We start from the raw sequence: 20920 nt of genomic DNA, 5'->3' as shown, positions 1-20920 counted from the left end.
ATACTGTATGAGGGGGCCAACTGCATCAGACCTCAGCTCAATCTCAATACCATCTGCTTTCCACTCTATACTCTATCTCCTCCAAAACAAATTTTTAAAAGTGTGGCTTCAGCTCGAATAAGGGAAAAATTTCACTGAGCATGAGCAGTCAATATTCATAGGCAAACCTGAGAAGCTAATGCCACTGTGGCAAGTGAAATGCGGCAGAATTAAGTGCTGATGGTTTTGAGGGTTGGGGCAAGAAATGGGCTTGAGTCCATGAATGCCTCAGATGCATTGTCATTAATGACTTCAGATGTGGTGATTGAGACACAATCCTCCCTCTACTATCTCCTCCATGCTGACTTTAGTATTCAGATAGAAGACGATCCAGAGAGAGGAAATTTCACATGGGTGTAGGGAAAAGACCTGAATGTTAAAGATGTTAAGTTTCCATTTGGTGAGGAGAAGGAGACTCCTGCATTCCCAGACAATGGTTCACATTCCATAACACCTCTCTGTGCCCTGTGAATCATACACACTGAGACAGACCGACTGCGGTTATCTGTTCACACACAGCCAAGAAAATCTCAATGGAATACCTTGGACGCATTATATTTTACAGGTTTGTAGCAGGTTACACTTAACACTGCATGAATTAACTAAACACTGAAATTCATGACTGAATCAACATAAAAGTAGAGAAAACAAAACCCCTTATTTTCTTAGGTAATATTTTAGTGAACACTTAAAAACGAAGCTAATATGCTTCAGATCAGCCCCACAGCTGCCAACAGGTGTCGCGACAATACGCAAAATTACCTTTAACCAGCTGAGCCCACTTCAAAATCAGTGAGCCAAAAGCCTTCCAGATCTTAGGGAGACATAGCCTAAAGAGTTCAAACATTATTGTAAAATGTTATTTCCCTGTAGTATCTGGAGTAACAACATGGCGATTCTTATTTTCAGGTGATTATGCACTAAAGAAAACATACTAAAAAACATTATATTCCATTTATATCAAAAGATCCACTGGAGCTTTAAAGGATAAATTTGGTCTTATTTTTGTAGTTTGGGCCATCATTGTTCTTGGTATAAGATTGCGTTCATCAAGTTACATGAAGAGATCTGGAAAGGGGTTTCTTCTTTCGAAGGGTACATAGTCTCACTTTAAAGACCAGCATCCTGGTTCAACTTTGACCCACTGTACTTGCCGTAGTTGTAGTGAAGTTTTCCTGTGCAATGAGATATTAATAGCAACAAATTGGCCTTGCTTTCAGTTTTGTCTCCAAATAAAGTGGTTTAGATAATTTGGCTCAACAACCAGTCTGATCGTGAGATTGCCCGTGTTTCTTGCCCTATTGTAGTGATGGCTCCATGTTCCCAGATCTCATTAATAGCTTATCACAGCCAATAAAAATGATGACCAAAACTGCAAAACGTAAGACCCTAAAAACTGTAATTAGCCTACAAAGTAACGTTTAGCTCAGCTCTAACCCTCATGATGATGCCTTACTTTCTCAAACAGCATAGCTTGGTTATCTTTCAAACTGACAGATCTCTTTTGGAAAGGAAGCTGCAGCTTGATACTTTATAAAACTCTTGTGTTGGCCTGATTAAAACAAATGTAGCATTCTTCAATCGTGTGTTTTATTTTCCACTGTCAGTCAGATAACCTCGCTGAACTTTGAGCACACTGTCATCGGTTGAATATATTTAGACTATGATTCACTGTTCTTTTAATATTTTCTCCTCTCACAAACCCACACATGGATAGGAGTTTCGTGCAGCTCATCACAGTATAGGCTTCATTAGATTAGAGAAAGAAATCACAATCCTATGTGATTTAAATAATGTTACATGAAAAGGTTATGCTGCTATGTTTAACGTTACAAGGCATACTCACAAACTTCTGTATTAGGACACAATAATTGACAGATTAGGTCTCTGTGTTTTTATATTTATTTTGAAAATTCTAATAATGAAAAGATACCTTCGTCTGATGAATCTTACAGCCCAGTATTAACTGAAAAAAATCCCTGAGCCTTAATAAAGAGCATCCCAATATTCCAGACACTATATGTCCCAAAGCAATAATTGGAACTTTTACACATTGTCAAAATGGCAAATCCCAAAACTGTTTGGTCTTTTAACCGTAGACGTAGACATAGATATATTTGCAAGTAAACAAAGTCTAATAGTTATTCTGTCATGGTTTCTAACAAGGTGCCTATTCTCACTCACCTCCCCCAAGTCACCTTGCCCTGTCTTTTAGTAATACCGTACAGTTTTGGACATTGATTGTACCAACAGAGCAGTCGAGCAACAGCTTCTACTGGGTCACACCAACACCACTTGGACAAACTACATGCAGAACTTTAGTACACCTAAAACTGGTAATAATAATAATGGCAATTTCTTTTCTGACCGATATTCACCCTCATTACCGCATCGACTATGCCAGGTGGTTGACATAGACATACAGCTAAAACACAATCTTTTTAGGGCTCAAAGCTGCAGTAGGTAAAAAGCAAAAAAAAAAAAACACCAGAATTCGAAGCAAAGCAAGACCTCTTCCTACAGCTCTCCCTCTCCCCTCTGTCCTGAGCCAATAGGAACGTAATTTCTCTCTCCAATATGACATGTGATGGGCTAGCTTTTCTAAATCCTAGAACAGAGTCAAGAGGAGGTGCAGAAGTTAGTAGTAGTTTTCTCTCAGGACACTTGAATTACAATATGATGAAATAATTATGTATTTTTGCCTAACTACGCCAAATATAAACTGCCTATCCCAGGTTTAATCTCTCCTAAAAGCTGGAGAACAAGCACCCATCAAAATGATTATAACTGCTCCTGTTATGACCTTTCCCTTCTGTGAAGAGACAGCTGAAAACACCTGTGTTTCACCAGCTGGCGTTCCCCTTCAGGTTGAGGGTGTGTTTATGTGTCTTTAAACTTCACGCCTGGAGCAAAGTCACACTTAAATTGCAATAAAAATATTACCCCAACATGCCATATCCATCAAATGAAGCTCACAGCTTTTGACGACAGGTTTTAGCACACAGATGCTCCATTTAAACTGCAAACATACCGTCTTTATTGAGGAGATCTAACTAAATCCAGCTTCAGGGTTCAAATATCTTACTCAAAGCTTTTAAAATTTACCACTGAAATGAGATGATAAATTCTTATTTGTCAGCTGCTTATTCAATTTACCAAATTAAATAACTGGCCAAGTGGAGTTGATGTAGGAGTTTGCTAAAAAAAAAGAAGGGTTATAAAACATTATCTGACTTTTAAATGTTGGTTTTAAGAGGGACATTTGCATTAAAAGCTGGACTCAAATCATAAATAATATTGTAAAAAGGCAACTTCTTTCTGGAACAGCAGCAGGAGCAATTCCTCTCGAGACTTTTAAAAGGCTTGTGTCCCTTTAGAAAGTGCACTTTCAGATGCTACACCCACCATCAGGCAGAATTGGAGAAAAAGCATTCCAAAAAGTACAAATCCCACACAAAATAGGGATGTTTGTACGGCATCAAAAGGCTACTGCTCCCTGGCCATGCTCCATATGACCAAATATGGAAAGAAAAAATGCTGTCTTTTCCCGTAACCAAACTGGGAGAAAGAGAAAAAAAAGGGGGAAGGCTCTCTTGCATGCTGTGTGCACAGCGAGATAGAGCTCTCACACTCACTGCACAGTGGCCGCAGAGTTGGCTCCTTCTCAAAACAGCATGACTGATGGTGATGTTGGACCTGCCGTGACATCTCTGCAAGCACTTTTGGGCACGCACACACACACACACCTGCATGACTCAGGAGTCATGAAAGAGAGGCACACCGATCCTTTCACTACGTTGACATTTCATTTTGAAACGCACACAAAAGCTTTCTTCACTTTCACATATGAGCTCTACACTGTAGTCTCAGCAGTGTACTTCGAATCGGAGCCCCCTGGAAAGGAACATTCCTCTTGGTGAAAAAGCAGCTGTCTCAAACGCCACACTCCTCTACTCAAGTTAGAAACGGTTTGTTTATCTGCCCCCCCCCTCCATATTGAACGGCTCTGACATTCTCCTGCCACTGCTGCACTGCAAAAAATGTCTGTGTTGGTATGTCATTTAACAAGAAACTGAATATTTTTTTGGAGCATGTGAGAATGAACCTTTGTGTTCCATCTGAAAGGAATAGTTTGGGAAAATATGTATTCACTTTCTTGACAGAAGTTAGATGGCATTATTGATTCTGCTCTTATTCTTGTACGCAGAACATGAAGAATATGAGGCAGTTAGCTTAGCTAGGATAAAATTGAAAACAGCAGGAAAAAGGCTGGCTCTGTCAGATTGCTTTAACACGACTGAAATATAAATATGACATGACTACAAAAAACAGAGTGGGCTTAAAAAATAGATCTAACAACCTATGCTTAGTGACAAAGAACAGACTGTAATTATTTTTTTAATCACTTTTTTTTTTTTTTACAATCTTAAAGGGGGATTTAGGCATTTTTCAACCTGGACCCTATTTCCCCATGTATTTCAGTGGCCAACTGCAAATGACATTAGTCCAGTAGTGAATGTGAGCCCTGCAGCCTATTTGTGGTTTGGTTTTAATCAACAATATTTGATGCTCTAAAAACGGTGTGAAACGTCATGATTGACAGCTGCGATCAACTCGGGATTGGTCGGGCAGCTGTATAGACGAAACTTCGATGATGCAGCTCCATCGCCTTATCCCTACTGCGCAGACTGGTTGCAAAATCACAACAACGTGGCGCTTGATCAGGGATATTTTGGCTTCACTTTTGTACAGTAAAAGGAAGTGGAGTCGTCCCTCTTTATATACAGTCATGGGAAACAGCAGTGCTGGCTCTAGCAGCAATTCGGGTTCGAGTCCAACACGCAGCCCTCTGCTGTATGTCGCCCCATCTCTGTCGCCGACCATTTCCTGTCAATCTTCAGCTGAAATCCACTAAATACATTTGTTTGCTTAGTTTAACCAAAAAACTCAATCAAAATGTATGGTTATATACCTGTAGCTGCATCTTCATCCCTAAAGTGAAATCATCTGTTGATCGATGAACAAGAGTTCCAATAGCATCATGATAGTGAAAAGTTGATTGAGTTGAATAATCTACTGAAATATACAGTATCTGTTTAGGGCAAAATTACTTTCTTCTTCTGTTTGATGATGATCCAGGTTTCAGTTTTCGGCGCTGCATCCCTCTTATGTAAGTACCTCCTTAAAAAATCAGATATTCTGGTGCAAATACCCAGATGGTCAAATAATCTCAATAAATATGCACCTCTGCACTTGACATGCGATAATAACAGTCTGTTGTGCAATTCCACAAGGACGTTAAGCCTTCATCTTTTTGTTACTATGGACCAAACGCGATGTGAGAATATACATGCCATCAGGGGCCAAGACCTTTCTGAAAACCACACTATAATGGTATCAAACAAACCAGGACTAATGCATAAATACATGCAATTTATCCACATCATTTTCCTGTCATAACAGACCAAAACTGTGATGAATACACAAGGACAACATCAGCGAGTCTCTCAGTACCTTCGGGTGCACTGTGACTTTTAAGTCCATTAAATAGGATTGTAAATAAATAATGACTGACAGATGCTGTATGAAGGGGGTGATAGTAATCTCAATGCACTAAAAAAAGTCTCTTTAAACGTGTAGTTCCACGGCCTTGGCAACCTCTAGCACCATTGGCAGAGTTTTCTCACTTTAAGTAGTGCAGACAAGAACATGTGACTTGTCCTGACTTCATTCCTCATCCTTCTCTCGTGTCCATTTCCAAAGAAAAATCAGCCCCCTCTTGTTCCTTTAGGACAGCCCGTCTTGACACCTGCCTTCTGTCAAAGTAAATGAGGCCCGGGCAGGAGTCTATGTCTCCTCAACAGGACATTAATCTGCTGCTAGTGAGCTGACCGGGGAGACTAGTGGATCCAGAGTGCTGATATATGTTGGGTTTTAGTCTAAGCACTGCTACTGCCGACACTGCACCTAGAGAACAGTTTATCCAGCTGATGGCTATAAAGAAGAGTCAAACAGAAAAGGATCAAAACAGGACGAAACCGAGCAGAAATGACCTCTGCCACGCTTAAAATCATTACTTTCTTTCAGATCTGTGAGCTTAAGTTCAGCTCTTATACAAGAAACTGAAATATATGTGATTAGCCTGATTCACGGCAGCCTACAGCCTCTGGTATATGGGCAATAATATAACATGCTGGAAACATTAAGTGGAACATAAAAATGTATTTCTCATAAAGTTTGAGAGGTTCCTGATGTGTTTCTCTGAGGCAAAAAAAAATGGAAATAAATTGATCTGATGAACATTTGTGACACGCTTCCTATAAAAGCCACGTTTCTGTCGTGGTGGACGTGTGGCTCTCTGTGGCCGGACAGAAATTACACTTTGGTGAAAGAAGGAGAGAAAATCAGAGGGATAAAAAAAGGAATATAAACAGCAGAGTGATTTATGTGGCTGGCTCAAACCACACTAAGAGAGAACGTCTTCCCATCATACCTTACATGGAAACATACATGAGGTTAGAGTGAGGCTAAAAAGCATGATGCAATCCACCACATACTGAGAGCCTGTTGAAAACATGACAGCTGAATGCAGTCCCTGACAGCCTTTTTTGCACATGCATCACAGGAAAACACACACACAAAAAATCATTTTCACAGATGACACATATTTATTTAAATCTCTCCAAAATGTCATAAATCTTTATCTTTCTTGCCTCGTTTTAACACACAAGTTAGTAAATCACAGAAGCGGAATGGCAATGGCAATTTTTTGGAAGTGTGCTGCAATGCTTTTCAAGGGTATTACATGACAAGGTATTTTTCAAAATAAGGGGCTGCATTCCTGTAGAGAGATAGGAGGAGATTAAGGAGCGGTTGGGTTGTGGGTGGGGTGGCGGGCGGGAGAGCAAGATGACCTGACCGAAAGAGTCTGTTCACAGTGGATGTGGAGCGATGCCCTGGTGATGCTTTCAGTTCAGTCTTACTTGGAGGAATCTGAAGGCTTCTTCAGAGAATACACAGACAAGACACTTTGAAAATAAGTCAGAAAAACGGAACAATAATAGAGAGTCTCTCAACACAGACAGCCGGGGATGTTTTTGTTTGAATCCTATGACTCTCATGTGGCCTTGGCATGCTCTTAGGGCGCACTCACACTGTCCATCCGTACCATGCCCAAGCACGTTTCACGGCTAAAGTCTAGTTCGTTTGACCAGTGTGAGTGCAACCGCACCGCGCCTAGGCGCTGTATGCTTGCCGGCCACAGCCCGTTTGGGAGAGGTGGGCTTTTGTGAAGCACGTTTGCACATGTACGAGCACAAGCGTGTGCACGTGTACGAGCGAGAGGCCTACGGTGGTTCTGACGTCATTTTATGTGCGCCTGTTCGGACGGACCATGGGCAGACATTTAAAACAATGGCAGCAAAGGGTTCACGTTGGTGGGATGCGGAGGTGGAGTGTATACTGCAGATTTGGTCAGATGAAAATATTCAAAACTTGGACAAGACGCACAAAAACTCAGAGGTCTATGGAAAGATTTGTAAACAAAGCAAGGCATCGCAATTACGTCAATCAATGCGTGTGACGTGTTACAGCGGGATGGCGTATAGGCAGGCAAGAAGCATTCGAGCGGGGCCCAGGTAGTGTAAGTACAAACGGGCCTGGGGCGCGGGTGGAGAGGGAGGGGAGGACAAGTACCCTAAAGCATGGGGTACGGTACGGATGGACAGTGTGAGTGCGCCCTTAGAGGGTTAATGCGGGGCCAAGCCATTTAATGGTGGATGTGTTGGGACTTCTTAGCCAGGTTTGGAAACTACAACGTCTTTTATCCGTATATTCAGCCGGCAGTTGAAGAATGGGCTTCAGCGGCCAAGACACTGACTAAGAGGAGGAAATTGGTGTGAGAGGCATTTAGATGCATTTAACAGGTTCAAGCTACATTGCACACTTGTGCCTAACACTTAACCTTAAAGATACTTGACAGAAACTGTTATATTTATATTCAGATTTTCGCATTCATTGATTTTTTTTGGACAATTGCAAGCAATGTGTTACCAAACAGCTAGCTATTTACACATCCAGCAGATTTGGAGCAGCATTAGCATTAATTTTAGGGCTGCACAATATACTGTATATCTATTGGTATCTGCATATATTGTCCAACATGATTATTCAACAGTATAATGCTAGGGGTGATTTAGAAATTGTGTCATTTCCTAGTTTGGCAGCTGAGTGTGGTCATCAATTGGTCAACCACAGATTTTCATTGAAAAGTAAATGAACCTTTAAAAGTTCAAAAATACAAAATTGTGAAATTAGCGTTTATGTTATCTGTATAGGGCATGAGAAGCAGGCAATTACCGGTATCCGTTAATGGTTATCGGTATCAGCTGAAAAAAATCCATATTGTGTATCCCTAATTCATTTGGAGTTGTGTGTCTGGCCAAATGCAACTCCAATATTCACTCTTCTTTAAGCTAAATGTTAACTGTCTGTATGTCATGTAGTGGTGGGAAAGTATTAAAAACAGCTGTCTGCTCCGACCTAAAACAAAGCTGATGAGACTTAGTGGGCCACAAAACCAAAACAATGAGCTGAAAGAGGCTAAAAGGGTCTGTAGAGCTGAGGGGAACTGTAAAGTCTTGTGATAATTGTCTGTGGGTCTGTCATTCTGAGCAGCACCTTTCACATTACACAGTCATGTGATCCATTTTAGAAAAACATTGAAAAGAACACCTTTAAGGACTAAAAAACATGTTGAAAGCTTTTTCTTTCTGATAAAAGGTTTTAAAAGAGGGTTTTCTTCTATTTTTTGAAACATCTAATCTACCACCCTCTACAGTCGGCAGGAATTACGTTTTGCATTGCATTTCTAACAAAATGTTCAATAGTACTTTTTGGTTTATCTAAGGGATGCAATTCCATACTTCCATTTAACTGTAATAAATTCTCTCCAAGAGTACATTTCGAGTGTGCAACCAGCAGAGGCAAGAAAACACTGTAGTTATAGGAAGAGTAAGTACTGTAATAGAAAAAGGCAGACCATAGCTCTTGACAAAGGACTGCAGAAGTCAGCACAAAATTCAGAGGAGTAAACCAGTCCTAATCCCAGTCCACCTACACTGGATGACAGATATGATGCCAGGAACTAGAAATGTGGAGCTCTTTCATTAAGACGAAGATGAAATCCCAACAGGTATCTTACCCCTGTGGAAAATGTGGCATTTATTTTTTTATCTTTCAACGGTCTGTAGTATCAAATTTTATGGTATTAAAGTATTAGCATTGCTTTTGAATCAGCGGATGCACATTCTCTAAGTGACAGAGAGCTCACCTCTCCTTCCAAAAAATACATTCCACTCTGCTCATACCTCAAGCCCTTTCAGGGCTCTACAGGGCTATAGTTCACTAGCTTTACCAGATCTCATTTTCGTGCATGGCTGTTCTGGCTGTTATTATGAGTGTGGCAGTCGGCCAGCTTGGACGGGTACACGTCAACTGTCTCCCCTCGAGGGGGAAAGGCCCGAGCCTGGGTCTTTAATCTGTCGCTATACGTATATGTATGTCAGCTTATACTCCGCACTCTCTGCAGGTGTGTTTGTACTGTATTCATTGTTTAGTCAGTCTAGAGGCAAAAGTGACCACAAGTGACCACAAGTGCTAACACTAGAGATCTTTATATCTGCAGTATACAGTGGCAGAACAGCTATTGTCAGCATGAGCGTCTTGAACTGTGTCCTTCAGGAGAGTTACCCCCTGTCTATCTCTATTTCTTCTCTTTCTGTGGTTATGTGACTTTGGAAACCACTGCCAGAAATTCCAGGAAACCCTAGAGCTTCATGAGACATAACAAAGCTCTCTCTCTTCCTCAGTCTTTGTCTCTTTCATTGAAGATTACACTATGTTTCTCTGTCTGCTTTTTGCAGGCCTGGGAGCTCTGCAGCTCATTCTCCCCGGGAGTTAAAAGTCATTTCATTCAGTGGCTGATTGACTCGTATTACACATTTTTAAATAGTGGAGTTTCTTACTTTTAATGCCTGTGCTAATTCTAGACCACAGACTATTTAGACCATGGAAGATGCAATCATTGAATGCCATTAGCATGATGTGGCATTTACCACTAAATTGAGGATAAAATCCAGCTTTAGAGGTTAATATATGTGCAGCACTTAAGCCTCCTAATTCCTAAATTTATTAGAATAACACATATCTCAGACAGCCATGAAATTGTAAATAATTGAGCGGTGCTCTTAGGAGGCTTCTCCGGTGGCTCCGTTTAAGTTGCTGCAAGCTTCTTTTTTTTTTAGCTGATGGCAAAACTGGAAATGAGATTTGGTTTACAAAGCAGAGCTAAATGGGAATAAACCCCAAAACGTGCCCCCAACCCCTGCAATGATCTGTCAATTGGGGGGGGGGGGCATCTCCTCACATTGAAAACTGTCTCCTCCATCTGGATCACCTCTGCTCCCATACACACAGAGGCACGCACCTACAGACGTACCTATTCACCCCCACCCACCACCCACCTTGTGTTTATGTTCAGAGCTTGAGTGACTGGTATTTCATTTCGGCCTGCCCGGAGCCCTTTTGCACAGTTTGGCTTGGCCGGTGTACCATTACTGGTCATTAAATCTAACCTGAACTAATAGGGGCCCATTTTCCAAGGTGGTCTCCCAGGTGGCTGTCACAGAAGTGAGTGGCACTGCGGGGCTCAGGGCTCGACGGAGGCAAGCAGAGTCTCATGAAAAATCTGCCGGGACGCAAGCCAGACTCCATCATACACGGGTTAAGACTCTTTGATAACAAGAACCCATTGTTCTAGAGGGGCGTCTGGGTGTTTTGTTTCTCATTAAGGCAGGTTTAATGAGGCCAGCCAGAACTGGCAGCCCATCCCATCTCTCTTGGTTCGTTCAAGCGAATTTGTACCTTCTTCAGCATGTGATCCAATGAAACATCAACAGTCCACCTAAAACAGTTAGTTGAAACCATATCCTAACAAAATCACACCAAACACCTAATTATGATTTGGAATGGGATGGGACATGGTATGGCATAGGATGGAACAATATACTTTTATCATGGTGAATTTCCCTTATCGGCAAAATGGTGAATATCCAAATTAGTGACTTGAAAAAGATGTCTAGCTCGCTACTGTACAGTACTGTATATTGATTTCCTGATGTACTATTTTGAATTGCCACAAGGAGGACCATGAATCTTTCCAATCCTTCCACAATCCTAGCCTGTTACCATGCCTGAAGGCATTAAGTCATTAATAAACATTGTTGCTGTTACACATTTTGTCAATAAGAGAACTCTGAAAAGTCTATTACTGTACCATCAAAATGCTCACAACCGTACATATATTGGTCGCTATTCTTATATTTTTGGCACGTTTTTCATACTGTACATACAAATCCTCAAACAGGCTACACGCGATAACGTATTGCTTTTTATCTGATGATGCAATGATGTTTACGGCTACATTCTCTTAACGTAATGCTAATTTCCAGTAAAGGGCGCTGCATGGCTTTAATAATGTATATAAAAAAGAATGTTTTCATACACCATGACCCTAAAACACCATAAAATTCAAGTGGCAGACATCTAATTTTTACATAAAACTGTTCATATGTTTTAGCTGTGCCCTCCTCCGTGTGACATGTGTCATCATTAATCAGAAAAGAAGGAGCCATTAGTCTTAATATGTGGGTAATTAATCCACGCTCACACTCCATTAGATGTCATGCTCAATTTGTGCAGAGAGCTGTGTACTGTGTAAAATAAGCAGAGACGACAGGACCTACAGCTATTATCCCTGTCAAGGTGCTCATGTTCATCTCCAAGAAAGCTTTGATCCAAACACACACACACAGTTCAAGTGGATATCACAACTTAAATTGAAAGATGAATCAAATTATTCTATAGTCTGTTTCAAATAACTGTATTCATGCAGGTTGTTTTTTTAAATTGCAGGAAATTTGTGAACTCTGGTGTCTGATTAGAGGATAATCGTACACATATGTATCTCAGTCATAAAAATGTGACAGAACTTCAGCATTAAAGCCGAACCATAAGCCTCCAACAAGGTTAAACTGCAGTAGGGCATATAGTATGAATCAGCCCTTAGTTTAATAAGTACCATTTGGCTGTCACCTCGGAGGCCGTGGAGCTGCTCTATTATAGTAAAGCCCCTCCAGTACAGTGCTGGGGTTATTCAATAAAAACCTGACTGAGTGTTTCTCCCAATCACCACTGGCAGGGCTCTGATGAGGTAAAGAGTTCTCCTATGCCAGCCTCTGTCCCTACGGAGGAATGTCTGATTAAAATGGTTTTCTGAGGCCATATTTTTGTTCTCATTGTCCTCTTGCCAGATCTGAGTTAGAGTACAGAGAGAAAAATTGACAAAGGACCTAATGCATACTGAAATGAATCCACAAAAACGCATCTAATCTATAACGGTGTCCAATAGGTAGACAGATGAGAGCATTAGATCTCTACCCGTTTTAGAAATAGTGGCTATCGTTGTCTCAAAAGACACACACTGTACACTACATTTATTACTGGTGTTAAGGGAGGAAAGGCTTTGTATCAGCCGTTCTGTGCTTTTGATCTTCAGCCCTAATCATTTTCACCCCCCCACTTATCTCACCCCCTCCCAACAGGGCAGTGACATGTGAAGTGGAAAGAAATGGCAACAGTAGAGTGGTGCACCAGAGCGGGCTTTCTTTCTCTCCCGTCCTCTTGCCTTGCGTGTAATGCATTCCTGAGCAATCCTCGCAGGCTCATATGTAAATGCATGAGTATGCTTCTGATTAGGAGGCACAAAGAGTACACTCTATAAATGCACTCTTAAACAATTACTGCTGCTCCCGACACAGACCTCAGACTGTGCTGCTGCCTGACTGGCTTATTCAGGTGAGAACGGTAGATGCGGACCATTTCAAACAATGTGCCTAGTTATAAGACACGTGCAGAGTCAGACTTTAGATACCAGGCCGAGAATAGTTTGTGAAACGCTGTGAATAAATGGCATTTAATTTAGTAGTTGGTCCATTAAATGACCGGAAGACAATGCGTCATCCACATTTGTCATTGTCAATGAAAGGCTTGAAGCAACTACAGCATCATCAATATTTGTATTTGCATGTATGTGTTTTAGCAGAGCATTTTAGCATCTTTCAGCTCTTTGTTTTTGTTAACAGGGTCGCAACTTTACTCTTTTAGTTCACCTCTCCCGTCATTTTCAGATGCATCAGGTGGCTTTTTACCAACAAAACAGATTGGGATAAACCCAATGTACACGTTTCCTTGCACAGCAGCTAGATTCTTGCAATAGCACAAGAGCACATGAGAATTGCTGGATCCCATATCACACAAAAATGTATCTAGTCAGGCAAGTAATGCGTTGTGTTCAGAGCCACCATGACCCGGTCCATCAGTGTCCTGTGAGGAGCTACTGGAAGTTGAGGGGGGAGCAGGGGTATGGTAATGGTTATGTTGCTCTTTTTGCTAATCAATGTCACATCAACTAAAACTGTAATAATATGTCAGTGATGTGTGTATTGAAAATAGAAATACTGGTTCCACCTTCTCAGATGTGAAGATTATTGTAGATTACATTTCTTTGGGTTTTGTGATTTTAAACCGGTTTTAAAGAGAGCAAGTGGCATTCTATCTGAACCTGTGACCAATTTCTGATAAATGACAGTATAAATAATAAAATATTTTTTCTACGGCTAATTTATTTAATATGGCAACAGCTTCTCTCAGTTGAGCCAATCAAATCTATTGTTTACTGTGTGTAGATAGTTCACTAGAGCGAACAAAAGCCTAAAAGAGATGTGACAGACAACATTGAGCAGCCGACCCCGCTTCTTTCTTTCCCTGGTCCAAGTAGCACTACGGACTATGTTTGGATTGATTTACAGCTATGAATCAACTTTCTCATCTATGAGCATTTACACCAAGTACTGTTCCGGGCTCACCAATGAGCATAGCACATGTGCATGAGACTTGCACAACTCCATTTAAACCAAGATTCAAACTACTGACCCCTGCCAGTCACAGACACATTTTTCCCATTTGGAAATGAAGAGGCGAAATGTAAAGGGGCTTCTCACAGCTCTGTTTGCATTTTTTTCTAAATGGGGCATATTGTTGATTTTATTTATAGATAGATGTAGGGGTAGGCTAATAGAACACAATTTAGACATTATGAGTTTTGGATCTTTGCTGGAAGAACACTTTAATAACTGGTCCTCTTTAAAGTTATAAGCCGTAAGATTTGAATCTAGTTAATTAACCAATTAAAATATCAAAGAGTGAGTTAAAACAATGGTGATTGATCATATGACCCACTGATGAAAGCGCTTGTACTTGCCTCTTTGCCGAATACTCCAATCTGTGTCTGTGGAAAAATTCCCTTTCTAAATTCAAATGTGCCGCCATGTTAGTGATGCTTCTTACGTTAGTTAGCAGTGGTTGATCTGCCCAGGTGGAGCTCGTCACTGCTGATTATGCTGCGGCTCATTGAAATTGGAAATCTCAAACTTCCAAGTCAGGCTTGTAGTAAGGGCAGAAGTGTAATAGGAATATGTGTGTGTGTGTGTGCGTGTGTGCGTGCGTGTGTGTGTGTATGAATTTAAGAGGGTAACATATAGGGGACTGACCGGAAGTTTAGAGGCGAATGTGTGTCAAGTAAGTTTACAAAAGTTTGCAAAAACAAAAATAAGTCCACACACATAGCGACCGTGAACGTGACAAGATGGAGGCTCTCAAAAGAACAGGCTCGCCTGCAGTAACATCTTACAGCCAATGAGGCCGCTAGAAACAAGGTATCTCAAATATTACAGATTACAACCTCAAATTTTAATTGAATACCCTTGTATTCCTTTTTGCTAACCCCTGCTAAACAATTAAGTTGTTCATCAAGAAAATCACTGGCAGATTTGATGGTAAAAATAATCATGAGTAACATCACATTCCTAAATATATTATCAAATTGTAAGATCTGACAACGCTGTACTCTTCTTTGATTTGACATCAAATAAATGTTCAAATGCTGAATTTGATTAGAATAACACACTCAACTCCAAAATAAAAATGAAACAGAATTACAGTAGAAGTCTGACTCATGTGAATACCCATGTAAGGACAAAGTGATTGTTTTATGTGATGAGGTAAGTCCATCATTACCACATACAAGCCCAATCTTGCTCTCCCCAGTTCTCACTCCCATGATGGCGGGCGTCCAATGTGGACTCTCCAAGCTGTCCTTCACATTTACCATACACACTTCAGCACACGCAGTGCCTTTACAGCCACAAGCAGAAAGCCAGCAGGCATATAACTGACCCGCACACTGCCCTGCCTGTTTCCTCCCGTTCGATTCATAGAGCGGTTAACCTTGCTAACTGTGTAAACGCATGACCTCACTGGTCATGTGTTTACACTCAATGGTATTTTTCACACGATGCTGGGATTTACATCACCTTATTACCTCTACATTCCCTTAATTCCCTATTACCTTAAAATATGGGACTTTAAAAAGATGCTTTGACAAGCTCTTGATAAGCCATGTTTGTTTAGTTTTTCAGACGTTATGGGAGAAGGACGAGAGGCTGAGAAGAGAAGGGAGGAGGGGGAAGAGAGAAGAGGTGAAGAGAGGACAAGGAGGAAAGAATGGAAAGCTGGCGAAGAAAAGAAGTAGGGTAAAGTGAGATTGAACATTATAGTAATCATTTATTTTACGGAGAAAAGGGCTAGAATGGATTGGTGTTAAAAGGGAGGAGAGAGGCGAAGCAGAAAGTTAATGTTGCTGTTAGGAGAGAGACAAGTAAGGTGGTTTGTCTGCCACAGGGACACACTGTGCACGTCTGAGGTCCCAGTGGGAGGACGCTGAAGGAAAACACAAGACCAATCAGCTAACAGAGACATTTCCTGTGCTTGTTTTATCAGATGAGAAGGAGCCCAAAGGCTAAATGTCCCTCCGAACAACGCTGTACATTTCTCCAAATAAACCGCTTTGGGGAATGAAGGGGAGAACATGCATCTTTGTAGGATGACATCAGAAGCGCCGCTTAGGAGCACTGACCTCACTCTCGCCCAATCAATCATCCAGAAAAAAACATATGAAATGTAGAAAACCTGAGTAAGAGAGGAGGTTTTACCTTTTAAGACATGAACCAAGGCTGCCTCATGAATTAAATCATCACCCAGTATAAAAATAAAGATTTAGTTAGAGGGGGGAAAATACAATAGTCGTTTTTTATAGCTATGAAACTTCTGGTGGAGCTTGGCATCTGGCAACAAGCAGATGGCGGGCCAATATGCCAATTACCAACACCGACATGCCATGCTGCCTATTAGGCAATCTGGCCTTGAGTGATAGCACTTTAAAGTCAGAAAACGACACGAGTGAGAGGCTGATCTAACAAACCCTCTTCATCAGAGTGTGACTAAAGCCCAGAGGAATTCAAACACAGGTCTTTCATGCCCACATGACTGCTTCAGTCAGGAGAATCAAAGTTTGGGAAATAGTTTAGAAAGAAAGGAAGTAAAGATACAGATCCTGAGAGGAGGGATCCTCATTAAATTCTATATGCATGCATGTGTATGGTATATGGGATCTATGGCTTGAAAATAGCTTTGTATGTGGTTTGATTAAATAAGAGTAAATTTGGTGGAGAATCTTTTATAGGCTGTGGTGTGGGTCAACTACAAGAGGTGGGGGAAAAATGAGAGTAAGCATTCTCCATCACGCATGAGACTAATTGTGCAGAGAACAAACGCCAAAACATCCAAGAGCACTGTGGCTATTACCTGATAGAAGGGTTCCATGTCAGCATGGCTGCATAAAAGGAACAAGGTTTTTCTTTTTTTAAATGGCAAATAACAGGAATGGTAAATTTATATCACAAACATCTGCAAAACTCTTGCGATATATTTACCAGGATCTAAATAAACATCCTCTACGGTTTCATGCCCCCGTGTGACTTTACAAGCAATTAAAAAGGGCTACCATTTTTTTGTCAACCACTTGTTTGAATGTCGCTACCCCAGTGAAAGAGTTAAGAATTCTTCTGCAACTCGACTCTGCCCGCCCGTCCAAGCTCACCATATCCAACTTAGTGTGCGGTTCTGGATGCAGCGCATTCAAATTACATGCTATCGAATTCAAAGGCAAGGGGGAACAGAACGAGTATGCTGTGGGGCTCCGGTCCAGGGCCAGAGTCCCATAAGTGCTAGCTGCATGTCAATCACAATCACTTCTCTTCTTTTCTAGGGTTTTTTTCAGTGTGTTTTCGTTCTTGCGTCTATTCTATTCTATTCAAATCAGGTGAACCCTGTCCTACTCCTGCTGTTGTCCAAAAGATAACAAAAATCTAATCTAACGTTATGTGAGGCAATTGGTGGACACCAGTGAGAAAAACACCACTGGTTCTGCAGGCATGATGGGGCAGCATCTCTTTCTTCAACCATATTCTTAGAACAAACAGATAAAATTAAGACAAAGACTGGAACACAGGAAACACGCTTGACATAGTTTCACTGATCTGTTACAAGAAGAAACCAGAAAATAGCTCTGGCACCTGCTGTGCACAAACAATGTATGTTTGGACTGACATGTCAGCATGCCATTACTGGAAACAAAACCACATTTGGAAAATCTACACACTGAACACAGTATAGGTAAACATCTTTTAAAAAAAAAAAAAACAACAGTACGGTCTGATCACTTGTGTACAAAACTCACCTCTGCCAGTTTTCCGTTCTATTCAAATTCAGTTTGCCACTTGGTTGGCTGCCTTTGCTCAGTGGTGGTAAGAAACTATTGCCTTGCAAGGAAACTCTGGATTCTTGCTTTGGAACTTGATACTGTGGTGGATTATGAGTATCTCGGATCAAACTATAACAACGTACCCACATATACTTCATACATGTTAACGCATAACTGCCCAGAGATAGATTCATGAATGCCTCATGCTTTAACACATGTTGATTATGTTGAGAATGAGCTACAATAATTACCTGATCCAACATTTCGGTTTAATCAAGTGTATGAGAGAAGGGAGGGAGAAGGAGAGGGAGCCAGTGTACAGTAACTAGAAGCCTCCACCGCACTGTGCAGTCCAGAGCCAGACTCCGGAAATGCATGGCAGTGTTCCCTACATCCTGCCCGCCCAGCCCTAACCCTGGCCCTGGCTCTCGCCCCACACTGCCAAACCCCTGTTATCACTTTTTGCAATTACCTCCAGACTCTTTTTCACCCATATCATATCGTGCCAATTCTAAAATCCCCGTCTAAGTACACTACAAAGCCCTACATGCATTTTAGTGTAAAGCCTTCAGTTTGCTGTGTGTGTTTCAGCCCATAAATCATTGAGAGTATAGAGGCTATGCATGTGAACATTCATGCAAAAACTCATAAAAGTACATGGAGTACTTGGAAAGAATAGCTCCACTAATTTGACTAAATAGAACAGGATTTGATGAAAACGCACATATTAAGTCAGCTGTAACACCTGAGCACTACATGTTGTGATTGAGTGTGTGAAAAGTAGTTAGAAAGCTAGCTTAAAGTCCTGGAAGTGTTGAAATTGTTAGTCGGCTACTGTATAAATGGCTGTTAGCTAAAATGAATGTATAAAAATTCTAAATAGATAGTGAAAAGTAATGGAGAAATGGCTGGTATAATTAGCTTAAGTTAATGTACCCAAAGCAACCTAAACTTTAGTTTAATTCGAGGTTCATTTGTATGAAGAAGTTGTTTTATATAATACATAGTGTTAAATAACAAATTAGCCCATTCTGAACTTGGCAGGTGGCGTCCATGAAGGGGTACTTTAGTTCATCTGACAGGGCTATGGGGTACATGTTGGGAAAAATGTTGGGAACCACTGTACTAGCAGACTGTTATGCACTGCATTCCAGAGGCTATTCCAATCACCTGTCACCAGGTTGGGCCTGCACCTTATAAGGAGCGGAGGGCACTCTCTCCACATGTTTTCCAAACACTGCACAGCTTATCAGATACTGTTTCATGGACAATTACTATGCTGTCTCTGGCCCAAAAAGCATTCAAAAAAGAAAAAAAAACCTACAGATCTACCCCACCCCCCATTTTCCATGCTTCCATTTCCCAAATACTACTATGCAATAAAGCTGAGATCAAAAGACTTACTGGCCAACTCAAGACAGTACCATGAGAGCTGAAGAGAGGGTTTTTTGCCTTCAGGGGCGGTGGGATTGAAAAGAATGTGATACCTCCAGATGATGAGAAGTGGATTCATCTGCAAGTGAGCATGGCCTTGTCTTTTTGCCCTATGGCTTTATCTGCAGGAGATGCTGGATGTGTTTAAAAGCCGATTGAATTCTGTATCTCAGCATGATCTTATGGTCAATTGTGACCTTTGAAGGGCGTGTGGTGGTGTGATGGTTGCCATATGGGGCCCACCCTTGCCTATAGCCAACTTTGCACACCCTCCACATGTCACATTTCAACAGGTTTATCCACATTTTGCACTCACGGGTTAAGAACAAAGCTTTGCTATAGGATGTTGGAGGATGCTATGAATATTAACAACCGAAAATATGTGGTGACAACGTGAAACATATTTACAGCCGTGTCGGCTGCAGAGGCGATGAAACTCGGCTGGTGGGAGACACCCCCCCGGCCCCGAAGGACTGAGCGCGCATAACAGGAGTGGACGTAGGCTTTTTCTTTGTGTTGTCCCGCGGTTAAGAAAGCATTCACTATGACAGCGTCACTGCTCGGACCAGAGGAAAGTTGATTCTAACTCACAATCGGGAGTTTACGTTGCCTTTAAGTGAAGTGTTGGCGCACAAAGAGGGGAGCGGCGTACAGCCAAGATATCCTGAAAAGTATCAGCAGCAGCCCATGCGCACGGCGGAGACCATAATGTGATAATCTCCCATCGTCAAATAACGCCTATTCATTGGCGTCATAATCCGCCTCCCTAATCATGGCGATCGAAGTGTAAGAGTGGAGTTTGCAGGCAGTGCAAAGTTTGTGCGCTTACCTGTGGATCTTAAAGGTACAACGTAGCTCTGGAGTCGAGTGTGAGGAGAGGAGAGGGGAGCCAGTCTGCAGTCGGTCCTCCACTACACTCAATGATAAAAACCAAACTGAATACCCCGTTCAAGCCCCTCCCTTCAAGACTATCTACTCTTGGCTGAGTTGTCCGCTCTTTAAAAAACATTAAACCAGCTCTCAGACTGCTCTCGCTTAAGCGTCCTCAAAAGTCTTCTCTGGTTGCAAAAATGAAAAGTCAACTCTGAGGAGAACTTGTGCAAGAACTCCGAATAGCGAAAGTGACTCGAAGCAGAAACAGAAAGTGCTCCTTTTCTTGGTTATCCTTCGGGGGGCCTCTGAAAGAAAATCATCTGTCAAGAGCGATCATCTGAAATGTTAATCTTGGGACAAAAAAAGGAGGGCTGGGTGCTCACAGGCAGACAACAGGCCTCAAAGCGTCCATGTTAACTGTATCGCTCACGTTATTGTGGTAGTGACGACATTTTTTTCTCGCATGAATTACAATCTCAGTTTTCTCCCTTTCCAAAGAGATGCAAATTTCCACACAAATTAAAATCCATTCATGTAGGCAACAAAGACTCAACAAAAAACACTTTTTTTCTCTCCTTTCCAAAAATGAAAATATGCATTAACATGAATCCAACACATTATTAGCAAAGATAAATCAGCCTTAGTGAAATTAAGAAACATCTAATCAACACAACACTGATGAAAGGCTTACTGGCCTTTAGGTAAGGTAGCCACTACATGGTGCATCTGAAGCATTCGCTGTGCCTTCCACATGTAGGCATGTATGTTTAGCATAAAAAACATGATGTTCAAAGA

General features: G+C 41.4%; 1 protein-coding gene across 4 annotated transcripts in view; it reads right to left on the bottom strand.

Moving 5' to 3' along the window:
• The window catches only part of cald1a (caldesmon 1a), a 61393-nt gene extending 41090 nt beyond the window's left edge, over positions 1–20303 (bottom strand). For all 4 annotated transcript variants that reach the window (XR_014593656.1, XM_083934748.1, XM_083934749.1 and 1 more), the window contains exon 1: positions 20082–20303. The gene's annotated coding sequence lies outside the window, so the exon portion shown is untranslated. The remainder of the gene's footprint in view (positions 1–20081) is intronic.
• Positions 20304–20920: the final 617 nt, after the last annotated feature.

This window comes from Echiichthys vipera (genome assembly GCF_963691815.1).
Source record: "Echiichthys vipera genome assembly, chromosome: 20".
NCBI lineage: Eukaryota > Metazoa > Chordata > Actinopteri > Perciformes > Trachinidae > Echiichthys > Echiichthys vipera.
The sequence above is the reverse complement of the archived record's forward strand: the minus strand, read 5'-3'. Positions and strand labels throughout refer to the sequence as shown.